General features: G+C 36.1%; 1 pseudogene; it reads right to left on the bottom strand.

Moving 5' to 3' along the window:
- Window positions 1-11,489: 11,489 nt before the first annotated feature.
- On the bottom strand, window positions 11,490-17,232 carry LOC127156323 (E3 ubiquitin-protein ligase TRIM35-like; annotated as a pseudogene).
- Between the last annotated feature and the right edge of the window lie 2,140 nt (window positions 17,233-19,372).

Genomic DNA, 19,372 nt, shown 5'->3' on the forward strand with positions numbered 1-19,372 from the left:
GAAGGTCTATGGGATTGACTCCCTTTTGCAGCCAACCTCTAGCGGCCGGTCGATGAATTGCAGTTTTAGTTACTTCCCTGTTGGCTTCAAGGGGGAGACCTGGGGGTTGCCACTTGGGCTAAATGCAGCTAAAGTAAACAAGATCGCCATTCCACAGAGAGAAGAGAGGGGCGGGGCGAGCAGAGCTCATTTGCATTTAAAGGAACAACCCCTTAGAATGAGAAGATTTTTGCAGAGCTGATTTTGGCAAGGTAAAAAGGGTGTTGTTTTACAAAACCATTGAGAATTTTTAATCAAAGTATATTAGAGACTTTTCATTAAGACCCTAAAGAATTATATCAACTTGTGGAAAATGGGCATTCGATGACCCCTTTAAAATTTAAATCCAGACACTTGGCCATTAAACAAAGGAAGTTAAAAAGGATAGAGACCATATAGACCCAAATATAAGAAAGTGAGCTGCATTGTTTACAATCATGCTAAGGCTAATGGAGCTTTTGTGCGCTCAAGAGCCAAGTGGATTGAAAAGTGTGAGAGAAACACATCTTATTTTTTTTTGCCCTAGAAAAAAAAGAAGAAGAAGAAGAAAGAAGGAATTTTAAGAGAAAATCATTGTCTGCATTATGTATTAATAACACCTTATGTGAAGACCCTATGTTAATTTTCAGAATTTGTTAGCACCTTTTATGAAAAATGATAGCAATCTGACTTTAATTCTATGGTATGTATATGGTATATATTAGAAGGACCTCTTGTCTTAATGTTCAGTGAATGTATTAAAAAAAAAGGACTTGGCCACAACTGTGAGACGAGGTTTAATGTCCCTAATCTCTAAGCCAGACAAAGTTCCTTTGGAAACTGATATGGGTTTAGGAATAATTTCATTTGATATTACAGAAATGTTTTATAACAATATTAATAGTTCTAAGGTTGCCTGATTTCCCCCTGTTTTTATTATTTTATTAGTTGCTGAACTTCTTTCTTTGATCAAATTTGAAACAATCAAAGCATTCTGGAATTTAATAAGTTCTAAAATTCTTTGATTTGATTTGATATATATATTTGAAGGAGAAGTAAAAATTAAATTCTCAATTGGCTAATGACACTGCATTATTTTTAAAAGATAAAAATTGAGTTAAAAGTCTACTTCCTACAAACTAGCTCAAAAGATGTAGCAGGCTTGCCTTCTAGTGGCCTTGGCCCTGCGCTACAGGCTACAGCAATAGCAGGATGCCTTTGTCCATATAAGGGGTTTCCTGAACATCATACGCTTAACTTCTATGAGTCCTGGGAGAGCGCGCTCTCTAGCGTCCAGTATGAATGAAACCCACATTATATAAGAGCATTTGCGCAGCAGCCTCATGGACACGCTAGGCAGAGCTAGTCCAAGGTGAGCGTTTGTAGTTAAAAAGTGTATATTTTTGTCATTGTTTTTGAAAATAACTTATTTTTTTCTCTAGAGAAGACTGGAATCTGATTACATAATGTAGATTACATGTAATTAGTTACTATCTAGCTCTATATGAACTACAGTAGTCAACATTTGCAGTGGATCCAAAAAAGTTAATCAAAGTTGTCCTAAGACAAGAACTGGTTTTGATCCACTTCAAATGTTGACTACTGTATATATATAAACTATATATAAAACTATATAAAAAAAAAAACAACAAAAAAAACTAATTTTTAAATCAAAGCACACAAAGAAATAAACCAATAAAAGTTCTCTCTATTTTTGCAGTAGTATACTTTCAATGTACTAAAAATCATCAGTAATACAACTGAAATTGCCCTGAAGTAGTGAAGCAGAAATATAGTTTTAATTAGTGTATTTATAGTGTAGAAGTTTACAACTTTATTTAGCGCAAAAAATAAGAATGTACTACAAATGTACTTGTATTTAAGCATCTTTTTTTAGTGCATTCAAGTATGCTTTGTTTTTACCTGGGGAAGGAGCAGATGGTTTCATTGTCTCGGGCAGTTAAAAAAGTAGAACAAAATAACAAATAATAAAAGCTAAAATTGCACCAAATATAATTGGGCGACCATTAATATACTTGGGCGAGCTATGTCTGGGAAGCACCGTCTTCTGTACATTTTTAAGAGTTATAGAGCAGTTTTCAACCTTTAAGACTGTCTAATTTCACTAGTTTACTCAATTAAAAAAAAAAAAAAAGTCTTCTGATCCATTTCTATGTAAGATATGCTGGGAGAGTATTGCATTAACCATCTTAATTGTCTCTTTTACAAATTTTTTAATTGTAGTGTTGTGGATGGTAAAGCAGCTCTAGACATTGTATGAACAGCAGCTACAGCTGCAGGAGAGGCCGTGGTTGCTTTGACTGCTGCTTCTGGAGAGGTCGCCGTCGTTGCAGCTGCTACCGTTGGAGAGGCCGCCATTGTAGCGGCTTATACCACCAGAGAGATCACTGTTGTTGCTGCTACTGCCGTTGGAGAGGTTGCCATTAATGCAGCTGCTGCAACCACAGACTCAACTGCTGCTGTTTTTGAAGCTGCTGTTGTTACCATGACTAGAACTGCTTTGACTGGCAGAAATATGATCCTCAACACTACAATGCCACATGAAATCTTTCCTATATGACCTATAATCGTAGTAAATTAAAAAAAAGTCGAAGTATTTTTAAACTATCAAAAGCTAGTGCTGTGTAAATGTCTTTAATGTAAGTGATTACATATTTTGTCTTTATTTTAGACATTTTAGTTAAATATGGTCAAAGTTTTTAATCATATCAGATTACTTAATTTTTTTAATATTCGGTTAATATTCAGTTGTCTTCCAGTGCTTCCCACAGGTCTGAAATATATTTGGCCAGGTGGAAAATCCTCCTTTTACCCAAAGCACAAAATGACCATTAAGCAATGTTCTGTGTAAGTTAGTTATTTTTAGGTTATTTAAAAATAGCTTCCCTGCAGCATTCTGGGAACATTATTTTATGGTTGTAAAATGGTAAACCTAAAAAGAGTGTTCCTAGAACATTGTTACAGGTCCCAGGCAGTTGGGAAGACTGTAAGCAGTAATCAACTTAGTAGTAAATGAGAGAGACAAGAGTTAGTTGTTGCTTTCACGGTCCTCTTTGTTGTCTTTTATTACACATATACATCTGTACTTCAGAGTCAGTAAAACACTTTGAATCACAAAATGGTTCATAAACATGTTGGAAAACAAATAATACACACTGTATAGAGACTTAAATCAAATCACATCAAGTCAAAGAAATAACGATATGAAACCGTAACCACAACAATGTATAGAAATGCTTATACAAAACTGACTGAGCTAGTGTCTCAGATAAGTTAAACAACTCAGGTAAGTAGTTCAAGCAAATAATACTCAATCAAATACTCAGGTGGATACATGAATAATCTTTTAGATGACAAGCATCTTAAAATTAATAAATAATCAGTTCAAACAAATTATTTGTTCATTAAAATGTGTAAATTACAGTTTGATATGACATTTAATTAGTTTAACTAACCTTAGTAGTAAATGAGAGAGACAAGAGTTAGTTGTTGCTTTCACGGTCCTCTTTGTTGTCTGAGGATGCGCTGCAATCGTCACGGTAACTCAACTGTCTCTCAACTGCCATTCCAAATTCAGAAAATGCAGCTAAACTCTTTAGTGTAAGCTCATTACAATACATTTAAGTAATTTAAATAAACCTTATATACACACATAAATAGAAATAAACAGGAAAAAAATGGAATATATACAAATAATTAAATTTGTGTGGGGTGGTCACAACATTATTGTTTGGTTCTAAAAAATAACCAAATGGGAACCAAATACTAGCATTAGTGGAATGTCCTGTGTTTGCTAGGTTGGTTTCCTTGAACTGAAAACAAGCTTTTCATTTTCATAGTGCTATTGTAATTTCACATCAGATTAAGTGAGACAGGTTTACAGTTAAAATTTAAACATGAACGAAAAATTTTAGTTATTCCTTAAAATGAAAGTTCTAATAAATGATATTAGTAGTAGTACATGAAGATGTACTCTCTAATATACAGTAGTAATATATTTCTGTTGCAATTTCTTCAACTTAAGCCAAATTTTAACTTTGATGGGTTGTTGTGAATATATGATGATAGTTTTTCTCAAATAAACTGGTAAAGTGCTCATGAAGAGACTCTCATATTAAGTGTACTTAAGTAGCACAGTTGGGGAACTGCTTAGATTACCTACAAATTGTAATCCATTACTGATTCCAAATTACATGACAAAACTTACATTAGTTAATAATGTAATCCATTGCATTACATATTTTAGGTCATATAATTAGGGTACATTTGGATTACTTTTAGATTACTTTTTAAAATATTGTTCATCACATTGATTTAAATGGGATGATGTTTTACCATATTGATATGAAAATACAAATGACTAAGAAAATATATTCCATTTGTTGTTATTAACACCATGAAGTGCATTAAACATTATATTAGCATTGTCACGATACCAAAAGACTTCGATATGATACCTGACTAAAATATCACGATACTACTACTGAACCGATACTATGAAAAAACATAGAACAGAAAAATTAATTGAATAATAGATGATCCAAATGGAGAACATTTTAATTTATCTAAAACAAAGCATTTCATTCCCCCTTAAAAAAAAAAAAATTATATCTTGACATAGTCATTTCTTGTTATTTTATCTTTGTTATTAATAATAAGAACCTAGATGCAAGTAACAAACTAAAAGACAACTACAATAAAAAAACAAAGACAAAAAATAAGTAAAAAGGGCCCTGTTAAATCAGTTTTATTTTTTCCTACATTCCATTCTAATTTTTCTAAACCCTATTTTAATGGTTACACTACAAAAAACAAAAAAAAAAAAAACAATAAAAAATCAAAAAGCATGTCTAATTAATTGAAATCATGAAAGCTGCAGAATTTATTAAAATAGCAATTTATATTTAAAGTTTAACAAAAATTACGTTGCAGAATGTTGCATAAAAATGTTGTAAATTCGTAATACAAAGACAATGTCTGTAGATATACATTTTAATCATTCATTTTCCAGAAATATTACAGTTTAAAATGTTTGGACAGTAGAGAATACAGCACAGTACTCAGAAATACATAAAAACAACAGCAACATTTTCAGCCAACTTCTGTAAAATTAACAACATATTCTACAGTCACAGTATTAGTCATTGTACAAAAGCATTGTATGTCAAGTTAAATGAATAATAAAATTATAGGAAACATGTTTAGTACATAATTTAGAACATGCAAAAATATCTACATACAAGAGATAACTGCAGTATACCTGTATACATTTACAATTACATTTTATCCAAAGCAACATACAATATCCCAGTTAGTCTAACACAGAAGACATAGCAGTTTAATAAACAGAAAGTGTTAGTATTAAAGGGATAGTTTCTGTGTATATGACTTTCTTCTTTCAGACAAACACAATCAGAGTTATATCAATAAACACCCTGGCTCTTCCAGGCTTTATAATGGCAGTAAATGGCTGCCATGAGTTTGAAGCTCAAAAGTGCATCCATCCTTCATAAACGTACTCTACATAGTTCCAGGGGGTTAATAAATCCCTTCTGAAGCAAACCATATTTTACACTTTTTAAAGTAAAAAAAAAAAAAAAACTTGCTTCCAGCAAAATGCAAGTTATGCTTAAGTTGACTCTGTATGGCTGTTTGACCTGAACATTAGTTATTTTATTTTATAAGGTGTAAAATACGCTTTGCTTTGAGGGCTTTTATTAATCCACCGGAGCCATGTTGAGTTTGTTTATGATGGATAGATGCACTTTGAGCTTCAAACTCATAGCAGACATTCACTGCCAATTTAAAGCCTAAAAGAGCCAGGATGTTTATTGATATAACTCCGATTGTGTTTGTCTGAAAGAAGAAAGTCATGTACACATACAATGGATTGAGGGTGAGTAAATCATAGGCTCGTTTCAATTTTTGGGTGAACTACCTGTTTAATTGGTCAAGCGTTCATGAAAACAAAAAAAAATAATTTTTTAGCCATTTCTTGAAAATGGGCAGAGTTAGGCAGTTTATAACGACAGCATCAAACAGTCAAAGTAAAGGTCTGTGAAAGTGAATTTGTACCTCTTTGTGATGTGAATGGAGAGAAAATAAGAGCTTGGACCAGGAGTTCTGTTGCATGCCCCATAAGGGCAAATCTGCAGGATCGGGCCACTGTGATGTGGTCAGTGAAGTTCATATGTGTCCATTTTAACACCAAGGTTGGTCTGGCTGAAAACATGAGCAGTTTTGTCTTGGCAAGGTTGAGTTGATGGTCATTCAACATCCAGCAAGGCATTTCTGTTTGCTGCGAGCAGCAAGCATCAGAAAATCCAGCTGAAATGAAAGGGAGAGATGTGTGTCACTACAATAGTAGTAATATTAAAAGCCATGTTTCTGAATGACAGACCCAATTATTTTAAACTCTAGGCCCAAATGACATGTTTTAATGGTCCTAGTTAATCCAAAAATTAATGTAAACATGATGTGCAAAAATGTTCAATATCAATAACGATACTTTGATTTCAATACTGGTTCCTGAATTTTAAAGCCCTTGATGCCTTGCCACAGCCAGTGACCAGCACTTGATTTAGGCACATAAAGCATTCTGCATGTTTACTGTTTCACTGATGTTGAAGTATTAAATTTAAGACATTTAATACTTCAAACATGACATTTTTTGATACTCAGTAGTTTTGAGGCAATTTGGTGAGTGCCTAAAAAGTATCAAAAAACAATAGCCAGCCCTACCCAAAGTTGAAAATTATCTTGTTTTACTCACCTCCATGCATTCCAAGATGTCTTCTGCAAATCACTTTTGGAGTCCAAGATCTGTTGAGGCATAAAATGCATCTAAGTGGGTATACCAACATTCTGATTATTCACAAATGTATTGTAGAAAGCATAAAGGTAACCCATATGGATCCAGATAATGAAACAAACCCAACAAACATGAGACGTCCACCCGACGTGCAGATCATGTCTATATTCCGACAAAGACGTTGAAATGACGTCATTTGGACGTACGTTTGCTCAGTGGGAAGCACTACGGTTTAACTATAAACTTTTGCTTCTGCATAAAATGACAATGATTGTCAAACAATAAAATTTACAGACATCTTTTCATGCAGCCATTTACACTGATTTTAATTACACTGATGGTTAATTTATTCACCCCTTACCACATAGAAACTGAAAAATATACACAAAGAACCATTTAAACTGAAAAAAAGTTCCACACCTGAATTGTCATGTTTATATGCTGTAGATCTCCAGTCTTTCCACACGACCTGAAACAAAAAATAATAATAATAATTTAATACTTTGTATTTCATTCAGACTTTACAGCCTATACTCCATTGAGACAATGATCTGGAAGCTGAGCAGGAGAGGTTAACAGTGACTTTAGCTCAATTTATAGAAAGTAAATTTATATTACTTACTTTGTCTTAGCTGCATCATATTACAGTAGCAGTGTAACTGTCCAGGATGGATGCAGTTTTCATCAACGATCCCATATGTAATGACAGTTTAGTTAGTATTATTACTTATAAGACAAAAATATGCACTTACACGTGCATAATATAGATGTACGCGAGCAAATGCGTCCAGAATGTGAATGCAGCGCTTTTTAATTGCAAGTCAGATTGAGCGATTTCCCATAGAAAACCATTACAAAACATTCAACACATTAGTGACAATGGAGGACCAAATTCTGAGAACTTTTAAAAAATATATGTACAGGAGAATATAAAAGGGTGAAAGCGCCTACCTTGCGATTTAACGTTATCATGCTGCGTTCATATTCATAATCAATAAAGTGAACAGCTACTGAATTCACAATAAAAACAGTTTCTGATATCACTTAGTCACTTTCAGCGTTTCAAAATGTCCCGCGTTTTAAGAGTTTGAAAAACTGTCGGGTACTTCCGGATAAGCAAAGACTTTAAGGTTATATACACATATATGGATTTTGATACGAATAACTACGAAAAAAGTGTTTATAAATGCTAATGTTACCTTTAAAACTAAATAACACAAATGCGCAGCTACACTATAAAAATATCGTTTACATGTATGAAAGACTCACCTCAGTGGTTGTGATGATGTCTGCTGTAGTATTGTCCGAATTTGTTGCAGTTGGTGAAACAGATTCACTGAAGAAAGAGCGCGTTATTTTCTCACACATTTCCGAATGGATGAGCTGAAATAAATTCAAATCATTCCCGCGCGCAGTTCCATCCTTGTTGTCCAATACAGAAACAACTCAGCCAACCGTCGTGGGCGGAGCGAAACTAGCGGCAAATTTGAATCTGCGTTCATGAGCGGATTGTGCGCGGGCGCGCGCGCGAACACACACTCTTTAAACCTACTGTTTACTAACAGTACATGTATTGTATGTACAAATACTATTGTTTGACCTTAAAACCTCACATTAACCTTAACATAATTAACGACCTTCAATGGTAATAAAAACACTTTGACTAAATGATATGTGGTTCATTTTTTTCTAATTTTTACGGAAATAATCTGTAATTATTACATGACATTTTATGTTAAATTACACATTACTCTGTAAAAATACAGAAAATTTCCTTTTAAAAAACAGAAAATGTATGTAATATCAAAATACAAACAATTATCTGTAAATTTAATGGTGGAAATTTAAAATACAGAAAATATCTGTAAAACAACAGGTATTTCACCGTATAATGGAAAAAGGGTAAAATACTGTAAAAAAAATACAGAAATTTACATGTAAAATTACGTTTATTTTTAACAGTGCAGTTTATCTTGGGTTATGTGTATAGCCAACTATTATAGTATGTGTATAAGATTACTGCTTCAGTAAGTTAGGTATGTATAGGTTTTTTGCTCTTACGTTTAGTGTATGTATGTTTATATTTCTGTTTATTTATGTAGCACCGTGGTCCTGCGAGATGCATCATTTCGATCCACTGTATGTCCACACATGTAGCACAATGACAATAAAGCTCCACTTGACTTGATGTCATCTGTATAGATCAATTATTTGTTTATAAACATTCGGGATGTGCGTGCATCATGGTTGCAGAAAACCTGGGTGAAATGGCCTTTACGGCTAGAAAATTACACGGATACGGTACAAAACAGTTAGATTTAAAAAGTGTATCTATTATATTGATTAGATGCCATTTTAAAAATGTTCTCCGCATATCACAAGAGCTTGTCACCGAGCAATAAACACTGTTATTCAACGAAATTGACGTTAGATAGTGGGATAGACTTACAGATCTGAAACAGTGATGACGTTTTTTGTGGGCAGAGCCTGTATGGTGGCAGAAAACTCACTATTTTTTAGTAGTTATAAAGTCCGAATTAGGAGATATTAACCTGAATTTGCTAGACACAAAAAGTCAGAATTGTGAGATAAATAAATGTTATGTAAAATGTTAATAGTAATAGGTTTAAATAATATTTCATGCTGTAACTGTAGGGTTAATACAATACATCCCCTATGAACAGCATATGTGAACATTACGTAGACCTATTGTTTAAGTTCAATTTCTGCTTTAAAAGTAGAGTAATCATAGCAGTTTTGTATGTCCATTTAAACATCTACTTTAGCTTCAAATGGCATCTTTGACGACATTATTCTATAAAAATTATTTGCATTCGGATTTTGACATCAAAAGGCACAAAAAATATTTTTCCCTCTTATTCCATTTATTTTTTTCCAATTACCTCCAATTGTTACCGGTGTTTCTGCAACCACTATGCGCGCGCAGCTGCAAGTAACGTAACTGTGACGTCTACAAATTGGTCTATAAAGCTTACATGACAGCTGAAAGCTTAAAAGCTTAGCCGTGGCCTAATGGTTAGGGAGTCGGGCTTGTAATCGAAAGGTTGTGGGATTTAGTCCCAGGTCCAGCAGGGATTGAAGGTGGGGGGAGTGAATAACCAGTGCACTCCGATCCCCCAACTGCTCCCTGGGCCCCGCAGCGATAGCAATATGGCTGCCCACTGCTCCAGGGGTGTGTGCGTGTTTGTTCACTACTCACTACTGTGTGTGTGTGTGCACTTGGACGGGTTAAATGCAGAGCACAAATTCCAAGTATGGGTCACTGTACTTGGCCACGTCATGTCCTTTCTTTTCCTTTCAAGTAAGAGTTAGCCATGAAAAACAGGGAGCCACACGTACAAAGACCAACATCCAGACTACACAAAGCACAGGTGCTTTAAAGGTTTTTTATTTATTATTGTTAACACTCTATTATTTATGTTCAACAGCTTTTAAGTTATTCGCTGTAAGGGGTCTAAAGCAAGGAAAAGTTACTTTTAAGTCAACTTTATTATAACTGAAGGTCATGTGTAGAAAGCACTTTTTTTTTGTTTTGTTTTTTGAGTGCAAGAAATGTTTTGGTTTAAAAAAAAATAAAATAAAATAAAATGAGAACCATGTAAGAGAATTGTGATCTCTGTTCTCATTAAGAAAAATAGTGATTCACATTTTACCCATTTGTGCAGCCATACTAGCAAATACAGAAAACAACCAGACCAATTTCATGGTAACAATTTAACAAATAAAAAACAGATATAATACAGATAAACAAATTAAACAAGCTTGGCTTTATTACATTCCAAATATTACATCCCTTTCTACAAAAGCGCTTTTTGTAAATGATATGATCACAAGATCACTACTCTGTTTGACAGAAGCCTGCCTAAAACCAGATGATTATGCTGCTTTAAATGAGTTTACCTCCAATTTTACACTTCCTATTAGCAATGTGCCTAAATCCAAAAGGAAATAACATGTACTACAGAAACCCGAGAGGGAATAAATACAAGATGGGAGGACAACAGTATATTTCAATGGCAGTACTTATACCACACATTTTACAAGATCAGATGTTTGTCAGTGGTGCTCAGGATCTGCAGATCATTCACCATCATCCTGTCAGTCACCTCACCTTACTCTGTTTATGTCTTTCTTAATATGGATTCACTGTCCAAACACATCCCTACTTCACATAATAACTAATGACCCATCAGTATTATATTTTTCCAAACACTCGTTTGAAAAAAGGACAGTTCATGTTTCCTTCTCTCTTGCTGTTTTTTTTTTCTGACAACTTTTATGATTATTATTATTAACTAGAAAATAGAATTTTGAAAATTGTGAATCGATGTGAATTGCTAGAAGACTGAAGTGTGATTCATATGTCTATCTATTATCCCTACTAATTACCCTTCTCCATCCCCAGCTCCACCTCTCGTCCAGTCAGGACGTGGCCTAATACTCTATGAACCAGACTCATATATTGTAACGGGTCCGCTTAGGTGGGACTCAAACCCAAGTCTCTGGTGTTGATATGAGGAGTGTTACTCCGTGAGCTAACTCTCCAGCAATGGAACCTAATGACAGAAGAACCAGAAAACAGGAGTTGTTTCAAAAGTAAAAATCTTTACTTGATGCAGTCTTTACAAAAACAACAGAGAAAGCAGAGCTTTCACAGAACAGGGAAAATAAAATCGACACGAGGGTCAAAAACAAAACTAAAACTGAATGCAAACTTGACAAAAGAACTGGGCAAGCTGAGCTTCCACAAAACAAAAGAAAACATAGACTCAAGGATCAAAAAACCTTAACGCTGGAGAAAATGACTGCAGAACAAATGCTCAAGACCGAACACAAAGACATGGATCAAGCACTCTAATATAGGGCAATACACAGGTGAAGGAAATAAGCTCTAATTGGGGAATGATAACAGTATTTTTGGGGGGAAGGTGCCATCCAGTGGCCAGGAGACTACTGGGTCAGTGATCCCATAGAGAGTGCCCTCTGCCTCTCTGGAGAGGAATTGTAGACCAAGGAAAAAGACATCTTTATATATAGATTTTCAAATTATGTTGTTACATTAAATTAGAAACATTAATGATTAAACTGTACACACTGCACCTTCAATATCTGAATTCATCTGAATGAATTCATCAAATGTTTACTGACCTAAATATCTAAATTTGCTGTTGTTTGGGTTGTATTTGTAGTAAAATCATGATTTGCAAGAGTTTTGTTGTGGATCAGAACCTTCTACATTCATCTACTTCAATGAACAAATGATCATTTAACTGAAACTCACTGAAATAAACAATTACTCATTTACAACAAACACTGAACATGTGTTGAATCAACCCTTTCAGTGCTGAAACACTAGACAAAATATGATATTATTTTGTAACTAGATGAAGTTTGTAGACAATTTTTGATGTTGTCTTGAGAAAGTCTAGTCTGACGCTCTGAAAGAAGTTTGAAGTGATTTTAAAATTTTGAGTTCATGCTGTTTCTCTCTCAGGCACACAAACAGACCGATCACCAGTGAGAGCACTGATACATGGCTGCTGGAGTTTCCTGAATGGTTGCTAGAAAGTTATCAGGGTATTCTTCATGGTTACTATGCAGTTACTAGAGTACTCTGGATTGTTGCTAGGGTGTTTTGAGTGGTTGCTAGGCACTTGCTGTGTAGTTGCTAGGGTGCTATGGGCAGGGATTCATGACACATCATTGTTTCTCATTGGTCAGATATGATTCACATGATTTATTTGAACCCTTCATGTGTTTTGACATTTTTTTTTTTTTTTTTTTTTTGTAGATGAATATATTTAGTTTTTCTGATGTGATATTCAGATCAACAGTCTCTTACTCATGTGATTAAATACTAAATCATGATAAAAGATGAAAGCAGGAAGATCCAGACCTACAGGAGTAATGATTACTGACTATTGATCGCTAAGATCCTCAGAGGATAAGAATGATAATTACAAAGAATGGTGTGAGTGTGTGAGTGAAGGTGGTTGTGAATGTGTGTAGATGTGTGTTAGTTACAGGATCAGAGAATGACACCGTTCCTCTGTCATAGTCCAGATTCACTCTCACACGATCAAGATCCTGTTTAACATAAAAACCAGAATCTGGACACCATCCATACGACACACACCAGACATCAGTCTTAAAGAAATCACGTCCCTTCCTCTGGTTTGATGCTGTAGTTACTCCAACACTCCAGTATAAACTCTGTTTAACCTCCACATCCCAGCAGTGTGTTCCTGAGTTAAAACCCTCTGATCCCAGAACACAGCGATAATAGTTAAATCTCTCTGGATTATCAGGAACAGGTTGAAATCCGCTGTTTGTCACACTGGTCAGATCATCAGACACGACGACCCATTGATTCGCAGTGTTTGGATCCAGAATCACAGGAGCTGATGAGACACAATCAACAGATGCTGTTATTCTGATGTTCAATTAATGATCAAGAGTGAACCAACACAGATGATTATGAATTATGACACTCGTCCTGTTGATCGAACACATCAGACATTTTCCTCTCATCACAAGTCAAGACAAGTCAAGCTTTCATTCCACTGCATGTGTGGACATACAGTGGAACGAAATGTCGTGTCTCACAGGACCACAGTTCTACATAAATAAATATAAATATGAACATACGTACACTAGACGTAGAAACATTTTTTTAAACCTATACATGTAACTATACATATACTATAAATAATTGACTATATACACATATAACCTAAGACAGACTACAAGTAGTTTACATAATAACTGTGCATGATAATGTGCAGAAGAGGTATTTAAAGGATAAGAAGCAAATAGTGCATTATGATTTGTGGTGCATTGAGAAGTCCTTATTAGGTCCTTGTAACGTTAATAAGTGTTAATAAGAAAGTGTCTGGTGCATAGAGAGAAAAGAGTGTTTCTACAGGTGGTTTGTCTAGCCCACTCACCTGTGTGTAGCACACTCAGAGGTGCACAATGTTTTCTGTGTAATATGTAGTGTTTATAGGAAAGTGTCTGGTGCACATAGAGATGAAAGTATGCGTTACTACAGGTGGTTTGTCCAGCCCACTCAATTGTGTGTAGCGCACTCAGAATTGCAGAGTGTTTTTCAACAGTTTACACTGTGGATAAGGTTTCAGTGGGGGGTGAGGTGGTTGGAATTAAGGGGTCTCACAGCCTGGGGGAAAAAGCTGTTGAGCAGTCTTGCAGAGCGGGCTCTGATGCTCCTGTAGCGTCTTCCTGATGGCAGGAGCTGGAAGAGATGATGGGAGGGATGGGTGGGGTCCTTCACGATACTGGTGGCTTTACCTGAGCATCGTGCAAGGAAAATGTCCCGAAGGGAGGGGAGAGGGGTACCGATGATCTTTGCGGCTGTGTTCACTGTCCGTTGTAGTCTTGTGGTCAGCAGCACTGCAGTTCCCGTACCAGACAGTGATGCAGCTGGTCAGCACACTCTCAGTGGTTCCCCTGTAGAATGTGGTGAGGATGGGTGGAGGGAGACTTGCCCTTTTCAGCCGGCGGAGAAAGTGTAGGCGCTGTTGTGCCTTCTTGGAGAGAGACATAGTGTTGGTGGTCCAGGTGAGATCCTCTGTGATGTGCACCCCCAGGAATTTGGTGCTGCTGACTCTCTCCACAGTCGAGCTGTCGATGGTCAGTGGAGGGTGGTCAACAGAGTTCCTCCTGAAGTCCATCACAACCTCCTTTGTCTTACTCACATTGAGGGACAGGTTGTTTGCACCACACCATTTAGCCAGCTGTGCCACTTCCTCTCTGTAGGGTGTTTCATCGTTGTTGCTGATGAGACCTACCACCGTTGTGTCCTCAGCAAACTTGATGATGTGGTTGGAGCTGAACTTGGCAGTGCAGTCGTGGGTCAGCAGCGTGAAGAGCAGCAGGCTGAGCACACAGCCCTGTGGGGCACCTGTGCTCAGTGTGGTAGTGGTGGAGGTGTTGTGGCCGACACGGACTGACTGAGGTCTTCCAGTTAAAAAGTCCAAGATCCAATTGCAAAGGGAGGTGTTAAGGCCCAGAAGGTTTAGTTTGTTGATGAGCTGTTGTGGGATTATTGTATTGCAATTATATTGTATTGAACAGTAAACTGACACTATTTTGAGACGAACAGATGACATTAAAAAACACAAAAGCACCGTTTTTGGGACCACTGCGTCTGACCGCGCCGCCATCTTGGGAAGATTTTTCTGATCACTGTCAGTCATTCTCTGTGTGATTTATCAATACTGAAAGTTAAATCAGAAACGGTGAATGATCACATACTGAAGAGATATTCATTTGATTTATGATGTCATTTATATAAAATTATAGTGAGAAGCTGATTTTAATACAAAATGTTGCATTTGTACAGAACTTTACATAGTGCTGTCATATTCAGATGAGATAAACTACTATAATACAGAAGAGATAAAGTTTATATAAAAGAAATCTGTCAATATTCCCCATCATGCATCATTTCCAGTGTGTGTGTGAGCTCAGATGTTCTGCAGTCAGACTCACTGTTCTGGACGATGTCCTGCATCTTCTTCCAGACTCTGAACGGCAGGTTGCCCAAGTAACGTGGCACATGAATCAAAGCTCCAGAAGGCGTCTGTGGATCCGGCTGTGAGATCTGGACTCTGGAAGAACATTCAGGAGTCAGAACTGCAGTGGATTTGGATCAGAAACAAAGAGACCAGAGACACCAGCAGATCACTCACCTTTCCATTGAGACTGGAAACTCCTGCAGAACAAACACACCATTGATCATCAACAACTCAATCAATCATCAACCAATCAATCAATCAATGATCTGAAATCAGACCTTTAGAAAGCAGACATCACTGGCTTTCATCATCTCCTCCGTGTCTTTGATTGTGTGTGAAAGAGCTGAGATGTGTCTGTTGATCTCCTCCAGCTTCTCCTTCATCATTTGCTTCTTCTGCTCCTCTTCCTCCCTCAGTGCAGTGATTGTAGCTTCTTCTTCATCTCTGAGAAACTGATGAAGCTTCTCAAACTGCTGTTTAATCTGCTGCTCTGTGTGCTCAGCTTGAGACTGAAATCAAACCACATTCACTTCAATCATCTCCATCAACACACATCAACACAATCACATCATTCAGATCTGAGATAAACTCAGATACAGACATATAACGGATCCAGAAGCAGACTGATGATTGTCATTTACAAAAATAATCAGCTGGAGTCCATTATATTAAATAGATCAGATCATAACTGTATATAGTGATCCTACAGCTGTAATGAAAATGACTCTGATTCTGTTTCCTCACCTTGATGTGTTGAACTATTTTCGCAAACTCTCCTTTTATTTTTTCATTGTGTTTTAGTTTCTCCTGTAATGATTTCAGTGCTGTATTGAGCTCCTCCTAAAATTAAACAGAATAAAAATACATAAAACACCAGATTAGAGTGAAAAAGAAGAGAAGACGATACAGTGATATGATCATATAATGCAGTAATCCTGATATCTTCTATTTTTGTGAACATCTCATGCTAAATTAATTCAGAAGTAATTACAATTTGTAAAAGGAAAAGTTATTTACTGAAGCAAAATGTTTATCCAGTACCAACTGAGCCTGTGTGGAAAAGTATTTGCCCCCATAGTTACTGATTCACCAAATCTGTGAAACTGCATTGATAATGGGGTTCAGATCACTGCAGTCCTGTTCAATCAAATCAACACTTAAATAGGACTTTTCAACAGCATGAAGTTGAAAAACTCATGTCTTACTTTATGTGATGAAGCCATTTCATTGATTGGTCTGAATGTGTGACTGACACGTCTGTGAATCTCTGCACACTACACAAAGCGGCTGTTTGTGCTCCAGACAGAAGAGTTTGAGTTTCTCACTGTGTAAACTGCAGATCTCCTCAGATCCTGATGAACAACTCTCATTTCTCTTCAGGAACAACTCACACAAGTTTTTTAACGTGAGATTTGGAGGAGGATCAGTTTTTGAGGATCTTCTCCTGCAGACAGGACACTCCTGAGTTTTCTTGGTTCTCCAGAACTGTTGAAGACACTCTTTACAGACACTGTGACTACATGATTAAACAACAGGATTCTTGAAGATTTCACAGCACACGGGACAAGAAAGCTCTTCTACAGATAGTGAATCCATTTTCACAGTTTGAGCTCCAGCAGTCCAAACTTTTTCACTTTCTGAACGACGGTTTCAAAAATGAATCACAAAGATCTGCTGTCTGTTCATAAACAAACATCCCAAAAATCCTTAAAGTGTTTCTCTTTGTTCTTCACTGATTCTTTGTTTTCTTTAGTAAAGACAGAAGAGAGAATGACAGAAAGGAGAAATAATGAGTCTCTTCCTGGTGAGTGTTTTAAGAGGGAGGAGTTTCTGATCACCTTTGGACCCTGGTGTGTTAGGATAGGACAATATTTGGCTGAGCTCCAATTATTTGAAAATCTGGAATCTTAGGATGCACAAAAAAACAAAACAAAACAAAACAAAATAAAAAACACTATATTGTGAATATCGCTTTTAAAGGAAAGAAAGAAAGTGACATGGTGACCCATACTCAGAATTTGTGCTCTGCATTTAACCCATCCAAATGCACACACACAGTAGTGAGTAGTGAACAAACTACTCACCCGGTGAACAAACACCCAGAGCAGTAGGCAGCCATATTGCTATGGCTGCGGCGCCCAGGGAGCAGTTGGGGGGTTATTCACTCCAACTTCAATCTTTTTTCAGAAAATAAAAATTTAAATACTTTTTGAGCACAAAAGCTTGTGTAGTACAGGCTCTGTGATGCACGTTCACGCACTATTGAATAACATCGAAAGATCATGCCGAACGTAGGTGGAACCACAGACCCAGTGTTTACAAAGTGAATGCACAAAAACTAAGAAAGTGCAAGTAAGTCAATCATGGAGAAAATAACATGGAGTTTTTCGACATACTCTACCTTTTTGAGCCGGAGTACATAGGCGATGATTCGAAAACGTAATTTGTAGTAGTAATGGGGAGTTCAAATCATTTTAGCATTAGAGCCACATTTTATGTTAGAGCCTTATTCCAAAATGGATTAAATTCATTATTTTCCTCAAAATTCTACAAGCAATACCCCATTACAGTGTGAAAGAAGTTTGTTTGAAATTTTTGCAAATTTATTAAAAATAAAAACAGAAGAAAAAAATCACACATACAAAAATATTCACAGATTTTGCTCATATACTTTACTGAAGCACCTTTGGCACCAATTAAAACCTCAAGTCTTTTTGAGCTTGACGCTACAAGCTTGTCACACCTATTGTTGGTCAGTTTCTCTCATTCTTCTTTGCAGGACCACTCAAGCTCCATCAGGTTGGATGGATTTTCAGATGTCTCCAAAGATGTTCAATCAGGTTCAAGTCTGGGCTCAGTCTGGGCCACTCAAGCACATTCCCAGAGTTTTCAATAGACACTCCTTTGTTATCTTGACTGTGGTTTAGGGTCATTGTCCTGTTAAAGGATGAACTATGTGTGTCTGCACTATAATGTATGTTGGCAGGTTGCACTGAAACCCCATACGGAAATGTAATATATGACATATATATACCTATATCAGAGGTGCTACTCTCATATATGTTAAATATAGGGCAATATATTATTATCACATATATCCATCTTCTGGATATATGTAGATATATGTTTATAACATATATGAATTTCCCATAGTACAATTTGTATATATACATATATTGAAAATATATATATGTTTACCTTTTATATGGTATTGTATGTTATGACCATATATGTTTACAATATATATTAAAATGGTATATTGTATTATATGATATGAACATATATGCTAACAATATATATCAAAATTATATATGGTACTCTATGTTTTGACCATTTGTTACCAATGTATATATTGAATTTATGCAAGTTTATTAACCATATATGCCTAAAAGATACTGCTTATTGTAAATCATATAACATTTATTGCTTAACTTTATTAATTGTTTAAATTTAGTTTTCTGGGGGAAAAAGTAGAGATGAATATATAACCTGTTCAAAAAATGCCAATGTACTAAAAGTTACTTGTAGGAATGTAGTATAGAGTGGTTTGGGGGGGTCAGATTAAACACTTCATCTAACTGTTTGTCCATATGTGCTCTCTTCATCAATGAACTAAAACGTATTTCATTAAAATACATGAACGATTGTGTGTAAACGTCACAATAGCGCTTTTGCGCATGCGCCAAAATTCAAACACGCCCGCGACGGCAGTCATCGGCGGTAAGATGTTTTTCTTAGTGGAAGGATAACAAATGTGCCAGTACCTTCACATTATAAACGACAATAATTTTATAGACGGACACGAAGACAGACCGACATCACTGAGTGAAAGGATGAAACGCCCTTGAATGTGGCGGTGCAGGTAATTTACACTAATTTACTCCACGCTTTATTCACCGCGGTCAAGTGAGCCGCCACCTGCGAACGTCAGCCGCCATCTGGATTTGCTGCACGTCTATTAGCA

The sequence above is a fragment of the Labeo rohita genome, chromosome 3, assembly GCF_022985175.1.
Source record: "Labeo rohita strain BAU-BD-2019 chromosome 3, IGBB_LRoh.1.0, whole genome shotgun sequence".
NCBI lineage: Eukaryota > Metazoa > Chordata > Actinopteri > Cypriniformes > Cyprinidae > Labeo > Labeo rohita.